Genomic DNA, 15,178 nt, shown 5'->3' on the forward strand with positions numbered 1-15,178 from the left:
ACAAGGATACAGCCCTGCAAAATTAGATTCCAGTCTACCTGGGCAAGCATCGGAGAAGCAAAACACTGCTGCCCTGGAACAGCGCCCTCTCTGGCAGGGGCAGCAACACCTAAATCAGTGAAGAGCTAGAGCAAGCCAGGGAGTCCTCCGCAGTACTCAACCTTTGTACAGTCTTGAAGGCTGAAGAGCAGCTATCATAGATATGAGCTTTCTAAGCCCACCCTGAAAATGTTTGGAGCACGGTATACCCCGGACTCATCCAGAAACTGCTAGTGCTGAGCCAACAAACCTCAGGCGGAGCTGAGTGACAGGAAAACAGCAGAGGTTGTATGAACCCAAACAACTTCAAAAATGGAGCCGGGGTGCTCATCCATCTCCCCATGGTTATGTTTCCTTTAATCTTGCTCCCCAATAGGATTTCTTCAGACCCTTCATACTACCCTAAAATAGAAACCTCCGTTCTCGTTACACTGGAATCCTCACCCCCATTCCACAGAAGAGAATCTGTGAAGCCATGTGTATCACAGAAAGAACACATGTGGCTCTTAGCTATTGTGGGTTTAGTGTGTGGCGATGGGCACCGTAAGGCCTTTCTGTCCGTTGGCATCGTGTCTGGTCCTCAGAATAGCCATATGGGGATCTTCCTGAGCCGCTCCTGCCTTTTGCTCTCTGTGTCTTTGGACTTGCTGTTCCTTCAGCCCTACTTGCCTCTTCTCTCTTTACATGAAGCATTATTTAGTCTTCCAAGTGACACGCTCATGGGTTCAGATAGGAAAACCCACAACGCAGTGGTTCAAACAGGAAAGAAGTTTGGCCCTTCTCGAAGAATGTTTTAGCTGTGGCATGTGGCCCACAAAAAGACAGGACAGCTATGCTTAGCCAGGGCCCCAGCTTCCTACTGCTTTGTGTCTCCTCTGCATTGTCGTAACCAACACTTGCTCCCCTATACCACAGCCAGGCTCAGCCTGGGCCATGGTAGCAAGCAACTTTACCCTCGTTCACATTTAGTGGGGAAACTCAGACTCCCCACCTTCACCACACTGCAAGGAGTGATGGTAGCTGTAACACCGAGCTGGGCGGCCGGGTGTCCTGTGGGACAACATTTCTCCTAAGAAAAGGAAGAAAAGCACTGAGCTGAGGGAAAGAGCAATGGTTCTGCCACCTTGCTGTGTGTCCTCTGGGAAGCCTTCCTGCATAACTTCCCAGGAGGGAGCGGCTCCCCAGCTTCCACGCTTCTACAGCCCTCTGTGTGTTGCTTCTTCATGCCTTTCCGGTAACTCTGTCTCTCCAGCCAGCCCTCGGAGTGGCTGTCACCTCTTCTGCATATAATCACTCTGATGAATCCTCACTAGGTCCCAGGCACAAGGCTGGGAGTTTTATATGTGAACTCGTTTGTTCTTCCTACACTCTTAGGGATCCCTCCTCTCTAAAATGGGCATAATAATGGTTGAAAACCTCATGAGGTTGCTCTGCGGGACTCAAAGAACTATTGAGATGGGTACTGAGTACATATTCAATAAACAGTGATTGCTACCGCTGTGTGAGTGAGGCTTGGTAAATATACCCATAGATAGGGTTAGTCCAGTTATAAATGGCATTCCATGATCTGCACTGCTCACAGCGAACAGAGAGGCTAATCTCATTCCAGAACATGGATGCTCCTACATGTGCACCCAGAGGGCTCTTGCTAAGGCTAGACATCTTCTCAAACACAAAAAACCACAGTCCAAGAAAGCCGCAATGCTATCCACCTTGCCCCGAGTAAGAAAGCCCACTTACCCTAGCTTGTCTGAGCCATGGTTCAAACTAGGCTGAGAGCTGTAATATAACTAATGTCGCTTCGTCTGTATTCTTAATTAATGGAAGTAAAGGGGGGCAGTCAGGGGAAGTTAACTAGATACCTGTAAAAATCTCTACTACTCGTTCACATAAAGACCAAGTTCAAACACGTAGGCAGCAATGGTTATTGCAGAGATAGATTCAACAGAGACAAAAGAATTTCATGAGTCAACTTAGAATTGTTTTAATATGTTAGACATAATAAATTTTTTTAAACCAAACATTTGATTTTTATCCCTTTTTGATAAATTACCCTCAGGCTATTTCTATTTTTGTTTAACGTTTATTTTTATTTATGTGTCTGTATACTCTAGCATGTGTGCCAGTGCCCAAAGAGGTCAGAAAGGGGACTCTGTTGTCTGGAGCTGGAATTAATAGGTAGTTGAGAGACACCTGATATGGGTGCTGGGAACCAAGCTCTGGTCGTCTGGGAGAGCAAGAAGCACTCTTTCTTAACTGCTCAATCCTCTACAGCCCCTATTTCCATTCTTCTTGGGCCTAGCATATCCTAAACCTGTTCTTCAGTTTTGGCTTATGGAATCAGCCAGGGTATCAGTACGTCATGGTCACAAGTCGGCCTCCGATATGAGAAGCACGCACCCAGGCCCCACTGTGTGGGCAGTGTGAGCTCCGTTGTGCCACCTACGATAGGAACCACAGAGCTGACTGTCAAATTCGGACCCCCTAGTTACTGCTTTCCGTGTCTTCAGAAATTGTTAGTCTGATGTAAAAATGAGGTTTCTGTTTGTGCAGGAGACGGCCTGTCACCCTCCTGTCAGTGCAGTGACTGGCAGGTAAAACCACCCAATCTCCTCAAACAGATCAGAGAATGCTCTGGAGTGGCCTGACAAATTGATCTATCAAGTCCCATACGTTAGGCGATAAACACACGCCTGCCAAAGCTTCCAGCTAATTTATTTTTAAAGCTATTTATTCAGCTTCCAGAAATATTCAGACAGGGAGGGAGAGACCTGTGTGTTTATCCAAATCAGAAATGTCCACAAAACACTAATATTTTCCTGTTGCTTGAGATTATCCTGTTGCTTGGGGTAGGGGGATGAGAGTTCTGGAGACTGGATCCAGGCCCTCAGACATGCTGTACACATGCTCTCCCACTAAGCTACACTCCTTCACCAGCCCTAGCCTGTTGATTTGAATGGAATAAAGTTCAAAGCTAGGCATGGTGTCTGATGCCTATAACCCTAGCAGTCGGGGAATTCAAGGCTGAGCCCTAAGAACATTCATACATCATACAAATAACATTATATAAACTAACAGATTATATTTAGGAATATGCATGTATACGTATACACACACACACACACACACACACACACACACACACACACACACATGCGTGCAATGACAATCAGTGATAAAAGAGGCCATGAATTTGAAAGAGAGAGGTCAGGAATAAATGAGAAAGTTTGAGGAAGGAAAGGAAAGGAAAGGAAAGGAAAGGAAAGGAAAGGAAGAAATGTCATAATTAAATTAAAATCTAAAAAAAAGAATTTCTAGGCTAATCTTGGCAGAGAGTGAGGGAGGGGAGAGGGAGAAAGGAAGGAGGAAAGAGAGAAAGGGAGGAAAAGAGAAGGGGAGGGGAGCAGAAGAGAAAAGAAAGGAGAGAGGCTGAGAGCTGAGCTCACACACATCAAACCCAACCGCATGGCCACGACATTCTGCAGAGTTGCTGATGGGCTATAACTAAAGTGCTGCGGGCGGATTGGTGCTCCCGTGCGCACTCAAGCCCTGATTGTGACCTTCGCATAGGAACGACCTGTACGCCAGCAGCTAATTTTCCTAAGTGTGCACCTCTAATGTGACAATTCTTTCCCCGACTCCAAGGTGTAATTAAATCAACAGGGCTTCTGGCAATTGTTCTCATGATATCAAGAAACCCCAACTTTTTTTTTTTGGTTGACATTGAGCTGCTTATGAGAAAAGGAGTTTGTCATCTCTTCAGCACCTGCGTTCCGACCCTGTTTTTAGCATTCAGTTCCCCTGTCACGACACTGTCATCTTCATGTTGACAACACTTGTCTTCTGACTGAATTATATACAGTGTTCTTTCTCGTTTTTGTTACTGTTGGGTGTGACATATGTCTGTGCTGGATGCATGTGCCTTAGCAAGCATGTGGAGGTCAGAGGACAGTTTTCAGGAGTCAGTTCTTTCTCCCATCTTGGTTTTTGAGTCAGAGTCTGTCTCTGTTTCTGCTTTGCTCTGTACCCCAGGCTAGCTGACCTGAGAACTTCCGGGATATGCTCCTGCCTCCGTTCCCTGTCTGGCCATAGGGGTGCTGGGATTGCACGGGCACACCACTCTGGCCAGTTCTTTCGGTGAGTCCAGGGATGGAATCCAGGTTGTCAGGCTTGCACGGCAAGGACTTTTACCTGCTAAACCATCTCATCGGATGCTACGCCTTAATCTTCCATGACTTTTATTTCTTTCTTCCTGTTTTTGTCTTCTGCCTCTTCTCTCTCTTCCTCCTCCTCTTCCAGCATTCCTCTTTTCCTCCCTCCTTCCCCTATTCTTTAGTGATGAAGATAAAAGGTTTTTTTTCCCTCCTACTGGACAGCATCTTTCTTTTTTCAGATCCAAGCTAGAAGGAAGAAGTGAAACATAAAAATCACCTTGGCTTTTGTCCACATCTGGAATTTCCAACTCCTCTCTCTCCCCACCCACCCACCACCCACCCACTCGTCCCGGGTCTGGTTCCTAGTGCCCCAACCAGCAGTCTCTGATCGAGATTCCTCCAGAGAACACAGTCAGAGACCAGCCTCTACGTACTTTGCTTATGCGTGTCTTAAAGACTAAGTAGAAAGTTCTGCGCGTCTTGTTAGGGAAAGTAACCCAGTTCCACACTTGCCTGGAGCTGAGTTAGCGTCCTGCCTCTCTGTCAGTGACTGGCTTTACAATGGTGGGCTGTCACCTTGTCCAGCCATTCATGAAATGGGCCTTCTCAAAAAGGCTTCTGTTAACATCGATCAAGGCCTTGATTGCTACAGCACCTGCCACATAACAGTTGGCTAGTAAGTGTTTGGTGACAGTCTAACAAGGGAAGCGCTTCAAGAATGAAGAAGCAGAGGAGGGGAAAACGTGGAGTGTGCTGGAGGCCTGTACATGAGTCTTGTGCTTTGCAATTGCTAAAGTGGCCACAGATTCTGTCCCTCCACTAAGAGGTGTCTCTCTGTCCTCACCCTTTGATGCTACTTGCCTGTGTGCTTTACTTGGCCAACTGACCATCAGCCAATGTGATGCAGGCAAATGTGATGAAAACTGAAGTTTGCCTATTTTTGCTGCCTTTGGGAGCTAAGGGATGCCACCAAGGGCGGACTCTCAGGCTAGCCTGCTGAGTGGTGAGACACATGTGGCCCAGATACCCTTGTCCCCTCAGCCATCAACTGGCTGTCACTATCCTCCGATCACAGACGCATAAGCACTCTGCTATTGCTGCATGATAACTGGCGTCCAAAGCAGATTTTATAAATTATTTTTCTTCCTCTCGGTTTCCCTGTGAGCAATTTAGCTACATGATTCAGGGTCAAGATAACATTCTAGGTAAGTTGCTAAATGGAAGCCAATCCAGTTGCTTCCAGTCGTTCTTCATTGGCAATCTGGAATGCCCTCCCAGAGGGGTCAAGATTGTGACGCCTCAACATGAGTCTACCCATAGGACTGCTCACTTCATGGAAGCTAGCTTCCTCCCAAGTAAGTGGTGTGTGTGTGTGTGTGTGTGTGTGTGTGTGAGAGAGAGAGAGAGAGAGAGAGAGAGAGAGAGAGAGAGAGAGAGAGAGAGGGAGGGAGAACACATAAGGAATAGTCCAACTTCAGAAGTGATACACCATCATTTCTACAGTTTGCGTTGCTACAGAGTAGGACCACATGTTGTGGATGTGTGAATGCTATAAACAGAGATCACAGATAACAGTCTTGGAAGCTGGCTTGGTGGCTGAGTCCAGTTCTAATTGCCAACCCAGAACTTGAAAGTGGTAGCATTGCCACTATGTTTTGGAGAAGTCATTTACGGCATCAGATCACTAATGCAAACATCATATGCCCCAGCAGCACCTTCTCTTCCCCCACTCACTCACTCACTAACCCAGTCGCCAGCACTATGGGCCAGAGCCTGAGCTGAATGTCTCTACAAAGACCACAGACAGCTTGAGCCTGGCTGCTGCAGCTCAAGAAAACTGACAGTGAGCCAAGTCCCTCTTTCTGCCAGCGGTGTCCTACAGAGTGGTCTACCTTTCTTCTATCCAGCTCTCCTCCTTCTCTGGAACTACCTCTCCCTCCGAGACAAGGCCAAAAGGAGCCAGGGCTGGCAAGAACAGGAGGAAACAGAGTAACACCAGTCACACCTGCCCCACGTTTAGCCACGGCACATCAACATGTAAGCCTGTTTCAGATGCCTGAGTGTCAGAACCCAAAGGGTCCTCCACAGGGAGCCTCCCCAGCCCCTCATTAAACAGATGGGGAGGTGGGCCCAAAGTCACACCACACCCCCACCGCACTCTGACTCCCCTCCACCCCCCCCCCACAGGCTTATTTCTATTATGCAATAAAGACAGAGCACATTACGAGTCTGGTGACATTTCTGCACAGAAAATGTATTTTTAAGTATTACCCATCTGGGACTCAGAGAAAGGCCCAGGGCAACAAGAACCAACCAGAAATAACAGGAAGGGGGAGAAGTGAGCTCACTGCCTGGTTACATCCCACTTGTGGCCACTCTTCTGTGCTTTCTCCCTACACCTTACAAAGCCTCTTAACCCAGACCGAAGCCAATAGACACTACCTACCTATACAGTAGCCCCCTTGTCTACAGATTAGTTTTGCAGCTATATGAGGTCAGCCAGGGTCTCAAAAGTATTAAATAGAAAACTTCTGAAAATAAACAATTTGTAAGTTTTAAGTTACGTGCTGCTGTGTGGTGTGACGAAGCTTCACATTGCCCAATTCTGTCTGGCTGTGAATTGGTTCTCAGTCTCTCACGCCCACGCTGTGTAAACTGTGTCCTACGACCCAGCTGCCATATTGGTTACCAGATTAACCGCTACAGTATCACAGTGCTATGTTTATGGAGCCTTGGCTTCACCTAACAATGGCCACAGCCACCAGGGTGGTGATTTTGGCGATTAAGATATGCCAAATGTGAGCTGTCAAGTGTGACCATCAAATAAAAGGCTGGGTGTTCTTAACAAGGAGGGGTGAAATTAACCCCTGAGGTTGATCAAATCTGCAAGAAGAATGAATCTTATATCTATGAAATTGTGATAAAGGAAAAAGAAATCTGAATTTAACTGCTACATCTCAAGCATCAAAAGTTATGGCCACAGTGTGTAGCCGTTGTTGAACTAAAGTGAAGAAGGCATTGTGTGTGTGTGTGTGTGTGTGTGTGTGTGTGTGTGTGTGTGTGTGTGTATTATATAGTATATACAGGTTTCTGTGCTCTCCACAGTTTGGGCATCCACTGAAGTTCCTGGATTGTACCCCACCCCCATGGATGTGCTATACCACCCCCATGACAGGTGGTCATTCAGCCTCTGCTTAAAGGTCTCCAGTGACCAGGCAGTCACCACTCACAGAGCTTTGAGAGAGAGCCACTTCAGTTCAAATCTTGGCTCTGAAACAGACTGTTATGTGACCTTTGGTAAGTCATTTGACCTCTGTATACCTACATTGCCTCCTTTGAAAAAACAGAAGTTAATTCCTTCTGAGCAGGGTTGTTGTGATAACTGGCTTTACAGAAGTGTGTATTTACAGAAAACCATCAGTGTACAACAATTAATAAATAGAACTAAGCCAAAACTGGATGGGCACACACCGCAATCCTGTCCCTTAGCTCTGCCTGCTTCCTTCCTGGACACCCTAGCCCACTAAGGCAGTCTACTGGACATTTACTGTTCTCCCCGGGGTCTACCCTACTCCGCAACTCTCTGCCACGTACTTGCCCATTCTCCAGCACTTAAGCTGTTTCCTTGGAAAGCTAGAACCCGGATCAAGCCAAAGTCAGCAGATCCTAAATGTGAAAGCGGGGATGAATAGGCCATTTGAGTGGAAAACGCCACACTGGGGCAAGGGAACTCCTGCAGCAGGGGGATCATCTTTCACAAAGCAAACCAAATGTGCAAGCAAGTTACTGAGTGTGAGAAGTTGTCAGAGAGTGAGAGATAGGAACTGGGAATTTATTACGCCTTCCCCGTGTCAGTCAGGACGCAAACCCGGACAAGAGCCTTTCATTTCCGGCACTGACCCTGTGGTTTGCCTGTGCTTGGGCAGCTCCACTGCCTTCCATGGGCTGGTTTGTGAGAAGCTGTCTGTCACTGCCTTTCCTCCTCACCCTCTACCCACCTCTGCTCAGTCCTGGATCTCCAAGGTCGGTGCGTGAAGCCCTCATCAACAGGAACGTAGAAATGTAGGGTGTTGGGGTGGGGCACTGGTCCTGCTGAGGGACTGGGGCCTGCAGTGAGGTCGCCCCAGGTTTCAACAATTTCTCCCTGATGTCTTACCCAGGGTCCTGTCCTACCAACCACAAGGGCCAAGTTCCATCCCTTGCAGGCTTCCTGAACCCTGTCTGCGCCTTCGTAGACAGCACCTTTAAACTATATGCAGACTGGTGAGACCGGCAGTTAAGAGTAGATGCTGCTCTCGCAGAGGACCCAGGTTCAATTCCTAGCATCCACATGGCAGCTCACAAACATCTGTAACTCCAGTCCCAGGGGAACTGATGCCCTCTTCCAGCCTCCTCAGGCATCAGGCTGTACATGTTTTACACAGACTTACAGGCAGGCAAAACACCTATACACATAACACTTTAAAAAAAACAAAAACAAAATAACACTAAACTACTTATTTCCCATAGACAGAACAGGCTACTTCAGGGAGAGAAAGTTGGTCAGCAGTTGCCATGGGTGAGCAGGCTGGAGAGCAGACGGAGAACTGCCAGTTCATAGACAAGCACTTTGGCCAAGGAAGATGACGTTGTTCTAGGGAAGAGAGGCCATGGTGGTGCACAGCAGTGTACGTGTACTCAGTACCATAAGTTGTGTGCTTAAAAACGGAAATGATCTGTTTAGATTTCTTTCTTTTTCTGGGCTAGAGTGCTGTGGTCAGACTCAGGGGCCTCAGACATGGCAGGCAAGCGCTCTACCCCTAAAGAAATCCTCAGCCCTGCCCAAGATAGTAACTTTCACGTTAAACGTTTTCTGGTGTTTTGCTTTTTAGTGTACGTATGTGCACCCTCATAGGTATGTATGGGCACATCTGTGTGTATATCCATACATGCTGAGTGTGTGTGTGTTTGTGTGTGCCCATCACATCACACCTATAGAGATCGTAAGACTTGTGTAGCAAGTGCTCTTACCTCTTAAGACAACTCAATAGACCCCTGACTGCTGTCTGCTTAAATTCACGTATATTTAGCAACCCAAGCATGCCTCCAGCCTGTGCTTCTGGGAGACTTTTCTCCAAATGGCCCCAAGCTCCTAAGCCTTGGACTCAAGTATCTGGCTAGATATCAGACAGAGCTGCTGGACCCTGAGGAGGCCATTTCCATTGAAGCCATAGAAACTCAATCTCCTGTGTAACGGGAGAAATTTCCGGTCCCCGAGATGTGCATATTGGAACTCTAGTCCTCAATGTGGGGATATTGAAAAGAACCTTCGGGAGGTGTCTGGATTAGTTTAGGTGACAAGGTAGGGCCCCCAAGATAGAACGAATTCCTTCATAAAAGAAGAGGTGAGAGAACTCTCTCCACTCCATCCTACCTTCCCTTCCTTCTTCCCTCTTTATCCCCTTTCACTTCTTCCTTCACTCCCTTCCTGTTGCTCTCCCCAAGATGAGACCATGGGAGAAAAAAAAGACCCTCTGCAAACCAGGGAGATCACCCTCTCCAGAGCCCAGCCATGCAGGCATCTGGCTCCTTGATCTTTGCGAGAATACATCTCTGTATGTGAGCCACTCAGCCAATGACATTGGTTATAGCAGCATCCGAGACAGAGGCTCTGCGGCAGGGTGTTCTTTTGGAAGTGCACACATCCCTGAGACAACTCTGCTGAGCCTGGCTCCAAACCAGGCTTTCCTGGTCTCTGATTCACATGCTGACTCCAGCTCCCCCACAAAACTTGGGAGTCAGGAGAGACATCCTTACTCTGCCAGAGTCTGCATGACCTAGGGCAAGTCAGTCCACTCTCTGTGCCTCAGTTTCCCCTTTCATACAATGAGGAAGTTAGCTAGCAGTAAAGCTTTTTATCCCCCTAACCCGTAGAGTGAGTCTTTCTTCAAATAAACCCTTACAGTGTAAGGCAACTTTAAAGCAAAATAAAATCATGGTTGCTTAGGTCGGGAATAAGATGGGTGGCTGGATCGCTCCTCCTCTGCACTCCTAAGCCTGGTTACGAGCCGGCTCTACGTCCAAGCAATCCTAGAGTTCTATGAGGCACACACTATGACAAACTGTGCCTTAGAAAGTCCTCCAACGCTCCCCAGGTTCTAGCAGGATGTGACAGGAATGGTGTTGAGTGCCCGAGCTTAGTGTCAGCCTTTGCTAAATGATGGGTCCTCTGTAAGGATCCACAGCCTCCTGCACAGAGAGAGCATTGGGGCCCAGGCCTGGAGACCACCCAACAGAGACTCACTCCCTGTAACACCCTGGGGTGTCAGGAACTGCTGAGTCCTTGTGCCTGCCTCTGCCTGGTGGGAAATCTTGCTGTTCCCTAGAGCAGGCAGCCTGCTACTTCTAAACATAAGCCGTTGGCCAGGCTGGGGCCAAGAGCAATATTTTGTCAGTGAGTCTATTAAGAAAATAATGGAATAAAAGAAGCCACCATCGTAAAGTGATGTACAAGCTTCCCTTCAATCTGCCACAGCCAGCCTGACCAAGACTGAAACAGCCCTTCCAGATTGGGCCTGCAGCCAAAAGCTTTAAATAATCATTAAAAATGTGTGTGTGATTTATCACTGGGGACAGGCTGGCACGGGGCTTCGAGGTAGTCGCTCACTCAGCATCACAGGGACTGCAGTCAGTCTGGCCACTTCCTCCTCCGGTGATGGCTTGTGGAGATGGGTGTGGCTACCTTCCTCCCTCCCAGGTGACCCGTGAACTGTGGGCTTTCCCAAGGCAGGAAGGATCTAGCTATAAAAGGTCTCGCTCCCTCTGGCAAGGAGAAAGCAAGTCACCAGTCACCTCGGCATCTAATGTCTCCTGAGTGTGTGGGACCCTTGCCAGGCACATTTCAGGCATTAGCTCATCTAGTCCTCCGGATAACCCAGTGAGCTGCTCTATCTGGGTGACTGTGTGTCATGTTAGCCTGGGAAAGCTGAGGCACACAGATGTAGGTAACCTGCTCACTACGAAGCAGCAAAGCAGGCGCTCCAACCTGGTGTGCCTGGTTCTTGGATCCTTCACTGAGGCTCCATGTGGCCCTCTAGAGGATAGGCCTTCTCTGCTGTCTTCACTTCTGGATTCCCAGTTATCTCCCCTCCTTGGTGCCCTATAAGCCTCTGTGCAGAGACGGCCCCATAAGCCTCCAGTGAGCCCCAATTCCATTTGACACTTACTGTATGAAGAGATATAAAACTCCCCACTGACAGTGGCTCTCCCCTCCTCAAGACCTTGCCTGCAAGGCCTTTCCCTCAGCCTCTGCTGAGGCTTGGGGAATCATTATAGATAGGTTGTGGGGGGGGGATGGTTCAGTCAGTAAAATGCTTGCCGTGCAAACATGAGGATCTGAGTTCAAATCCCCAGCACCCACATAAAAGCTGGGCATGATGGTGCCGGCCTGTAACCCTAACGGCAGGAGCACAGAGACAGGCTTGGAGCTAATGGGCCAGGCAGGCTCCAGGCTCAATGAGAGACTCTGTGTCAAAAAATAAGGTGAAGAATAACCAAGGGAAATACTCAATGTCAACCTCTCACCTCCACACCACAACCATGTGCACTCATATGCACATGTACCTACATGCACACATGCACATGTCCACCTGAGCAAGTACATACACCACACATGCATAGAGTTCCCAGCCATATATATGCACATGGCCTAAGAGGCCAGGAAGAAGACACCCTGATCCTAACCCTCCGAAGCTTCCTCATGGCCTTGGAAGAATCCCCTTCCCCTCTGGGTCTCCCTTTTCTCTTCGGATAGGTGACTGATGAAAATGCTCTCTTACCAATCCCAAGGCTTGTAAGGAAACGGAAGTGGGAAATGTATTAAGCAGGAAGACGCTTGCAACCTGGAGGGCGGCTGAGCCTGTGCAAGGTGACTGATTAGCCTTACTTATTTTAGAAGGGCCAGTGAACTTCTTGCACAAGCTGCTCCTAGGATGATAAGAAACGTTCCCTCAAAGCCTGGGCCGGTCAATCCGAACTGGGTTGAAGGTTTCAGTTCTCACCCCAATGTGGCTGTGCTGAGCCCCAAGGGGTGCCCCACTCGCCATTCTCACTTACTCTCCTCTGGGTATTGCCACGGCCAGAGTGCTATATTCTGTTTATAGGCCTGTTTCTGCCAGATCATCAAGAGGCTCTGACGAACCGTGTACCTCCACCTCCTGCCTTGGTCCAGCCCGAGCCCTGGGCCAGAAGATGGGCTCTGCGTGTCAAGAGATGGATATGATTTATGGGATGGACAGAAACATGAGTGGTAGGGAAGACCAGTGCTCACCCCATGACCCCACTCTATCTCCAGATGCTTCTGCCCCAGAAACCCTTCCAGGAAATGCCACAGAATCACCCTCTTAGGGAGGTAGTGATCTCCTGTCACCAAAACCAGAGGCAAGAGCCCTGAGAGGGGCCATGAAGCATATCCAGTGACACTCCTCCCTGAGCAGCCCTAGAACTTTCCATCACGCTGCCACTCCTTAACACTCATGGACCACCCCCCCGCCCCGCCCCGACTCCGATCACCACAGCAGCTAAGGCTTGTGGCTCTGATTTCAGCAACATACAGCTCTCCTCCAGCTGGCTTCTCTGTGGCCCATCTTCTCTCGTCTGTCCTTCAAAGGCTAACTCAGCCAGCCACCCAGGAGGCGGTCTCTAGAATAGAGACCAGGCCACGCCTGAACACTCCCCACTGGGACGCTGTACAGCCTCAGAGTCTGTCATTAACCTATCATCCACCAAGCAATTTGGGGCCAGTGCTGGAAGCAGCCACACACAGGCAGCAGCAGCCCTGTGCCTGACAGCGAAGGGTCAAGTGGTCAGATGAAGGCAGGAGGGACACACAAGCCATGTCCCTGAAGATGAGTGAGACCTCTAAGGAGGTGGGAGTGCAGGAGTTTCAGTGCAAGTGAGAGATCCAGTTAAACTACAGGGTGAATCCCATCTCTGGAACTTTGTGTGTGACTTCAAGCAGATAATTGTACTTTTCAGGGCTTCTTATCTCTCAAAAGAGCCATTATTGGGTATTCTGTAGGGAAATGTGTGTAATTTGCCTGGAGAATCTGAACAAAAGATGCCAGCTAGTCTGAAGAAAGTGATATCAAAAGACGGAATATTCTTAAGCCTCAGAGAAGAGGGAGAGAGAACACCAGAGATTGGAGAGGGCTTCCTGGAGGAGGCAGCAGTAGATCCGAGCCTTGAGGGAGCAGGACTTCAGTAGAAGAAAAGGAATGGTTGGCACCATAGTACAGGATACCAGCAAAGGTCCCCCTCCGAGTTTGATGAGAGATGCTGCCAGTGTAGCGGAAGTCCATGGGTACCAGAGATTTTACTGAGCTTCGTGATAACTATATCATGGAGACAAAATTTTTCCTGGAGGCTGCCAGAGTCCAGGAACCTCTGTACTGCCAACCCTCCAGGACATTTCTTTCTGCACTGCCTAAGCTCCCAGGCTCCTAAATGCTTCCACATGTCAACCCTGACCTGCAGGGCTCCTTATCTTCGCTTGCACAACGTGGCCAGCCAGCTCTGCTTCCGGGCTCTGGATGGCCTCCCTGTGGTCCTGGTGCAGACGTCCATCTCAGGACCACCAGGTACTGTCCCAGGCTCCATCAGAAATACAACACCTGCCTGGAGTGGTGGTCTCACCACCTCCTTCTTCCTCCTCCGGCCTCAGCAGTGCTGAGGGCAGCATAGGTTTAGCTGGGGTCTGCAGGGTGCGGAGAATGTTATCATTCTCAGGGAACTCCATGTCCCCGTCCCACTGCTTATTCTGGCCCTTACCCTAGGATGCTGCGGGAGGGAGGCCCACCATTGGTGAGATCGCCCTCCTGCTCTCAACTACCCAGGGCTCACAGTTCCAAAGAGGTGTCAGGTTTCAGAGCCCTGAACTGAGTTCCAGGAGGGGCAGCCACAGCAGCCTCTTTGACTTTTAGAGTAAAGAGACTGGCAAGGCTGAGGGGTCACCCCCTCTCTAGTCCCCTGACCCTCACCCCTGCAGATGCCAGGCATTTATTTTCCTTTCAAGGTGGAATATGAGAATTCTAGGATTTTAGCACCTGAGGACTCAAGACTCTTCAAACAGATGGAATCTGAGGCTATCAAAACCTAGGGGAGGTTGTTGAATCTTACATTTCTAGAACCCTGAAATTCTAGACTATCCTAAGCAACCATGCATACAGGAAAGAGATGGGATTCACCGCTCCCTGGCTATGTGATGCTGAGCAAGAGAGCTAACATCTCCGTGTTCTGCTACGGTGACACTGAACAAGAGACTTAACAACTCCGTGTTCTTTCTCATCACCTGTGACATGGTGCTATGCTACTTCCCACTTCTTAGGGCCCTGTGTCAACTGAATGAGCTGACATGCACTGAGAGCAGTGCCTGGCATATGGTCTTAGTGGCCACAAAGTACTGGCTCCTGCCAGCAACTGGCATGCACTTGAACAATCCTTCCTAGGACTCAGCCCCATGAGATCCTGGGCAGTGAGCCCACCCATACTTGGACTCAACTCATATAAATAAATAGGCACCATTTTAAGCCTCTAGGTATGGCGTGATTTTTTTATACATCAATAGAATACCTTCCAGCCAGAACACCAGTCCCCTTGCTACGTACTGTTGAAAGAGTCACGGCGTGAGCCCAGGTTCAGTATGAGTGGGAACCCCACAGGGTCCTGCACACAGGAGGTATGGTCCATAGTGGACTATCTTTGGATACCAGCAATCAAAAGTGCCATCAATCCCTCAAGGTTAAATCCTGCCTTGACCCTGTGTCGGGCTGTCAGTTTTCTAGAAGGTAAAATATTCTACTGTGTTAAGACAATTGTTTCATGGGGCAGCTGGGTATGATATCAGAACTAAGCGGCCATGCTGAAGTTCTCATCTAGTTAACTCCAAGTCAAACGGAGTGTGTCCTCCCTAGAAAGATCCACCAGGGCTGCCTAGCTTAGCCCTCTGC

The 15,178-nt window shown here is 48.8% G+C and overlaps 1 long non-coding RNA gene across 2 annotated transcripts in view; it reads right to left on the reverse strand.

Annotated features, from left to right (window-relative positions):
- Nucleotides 1–3,344: 3,344 nt before the first annotated feature.
- The window catches only part of LOC311599293, a 16,792-nt gene continuing 4,958 nt past the window's right edge, over nucleotides 3,345–15,178 (reverse strand). For both annotated transcript variants that reach the window (XR_014779856.1, XR_014779857.1), the window contains exon 4: nucleotides 3,345–4,439. This is a non-coding gene — a long non-coding RNA (uncharacterized lncRNA). The remainder of the gene's footprint in view (nucleotides 4,440–15,178) is intronic.

This window comes from Acomys minous (genome assembly GCF_964271855.1).
Source record: "Acomys minous genome assembly, chromosome: 6".
NCBI classification, from domain to species: domain Eukaryota; kingdom Metazoa; phylum Chordata; class Mammalia; order Rodentia; family Muridae; genus Acomys; species Acomys minous.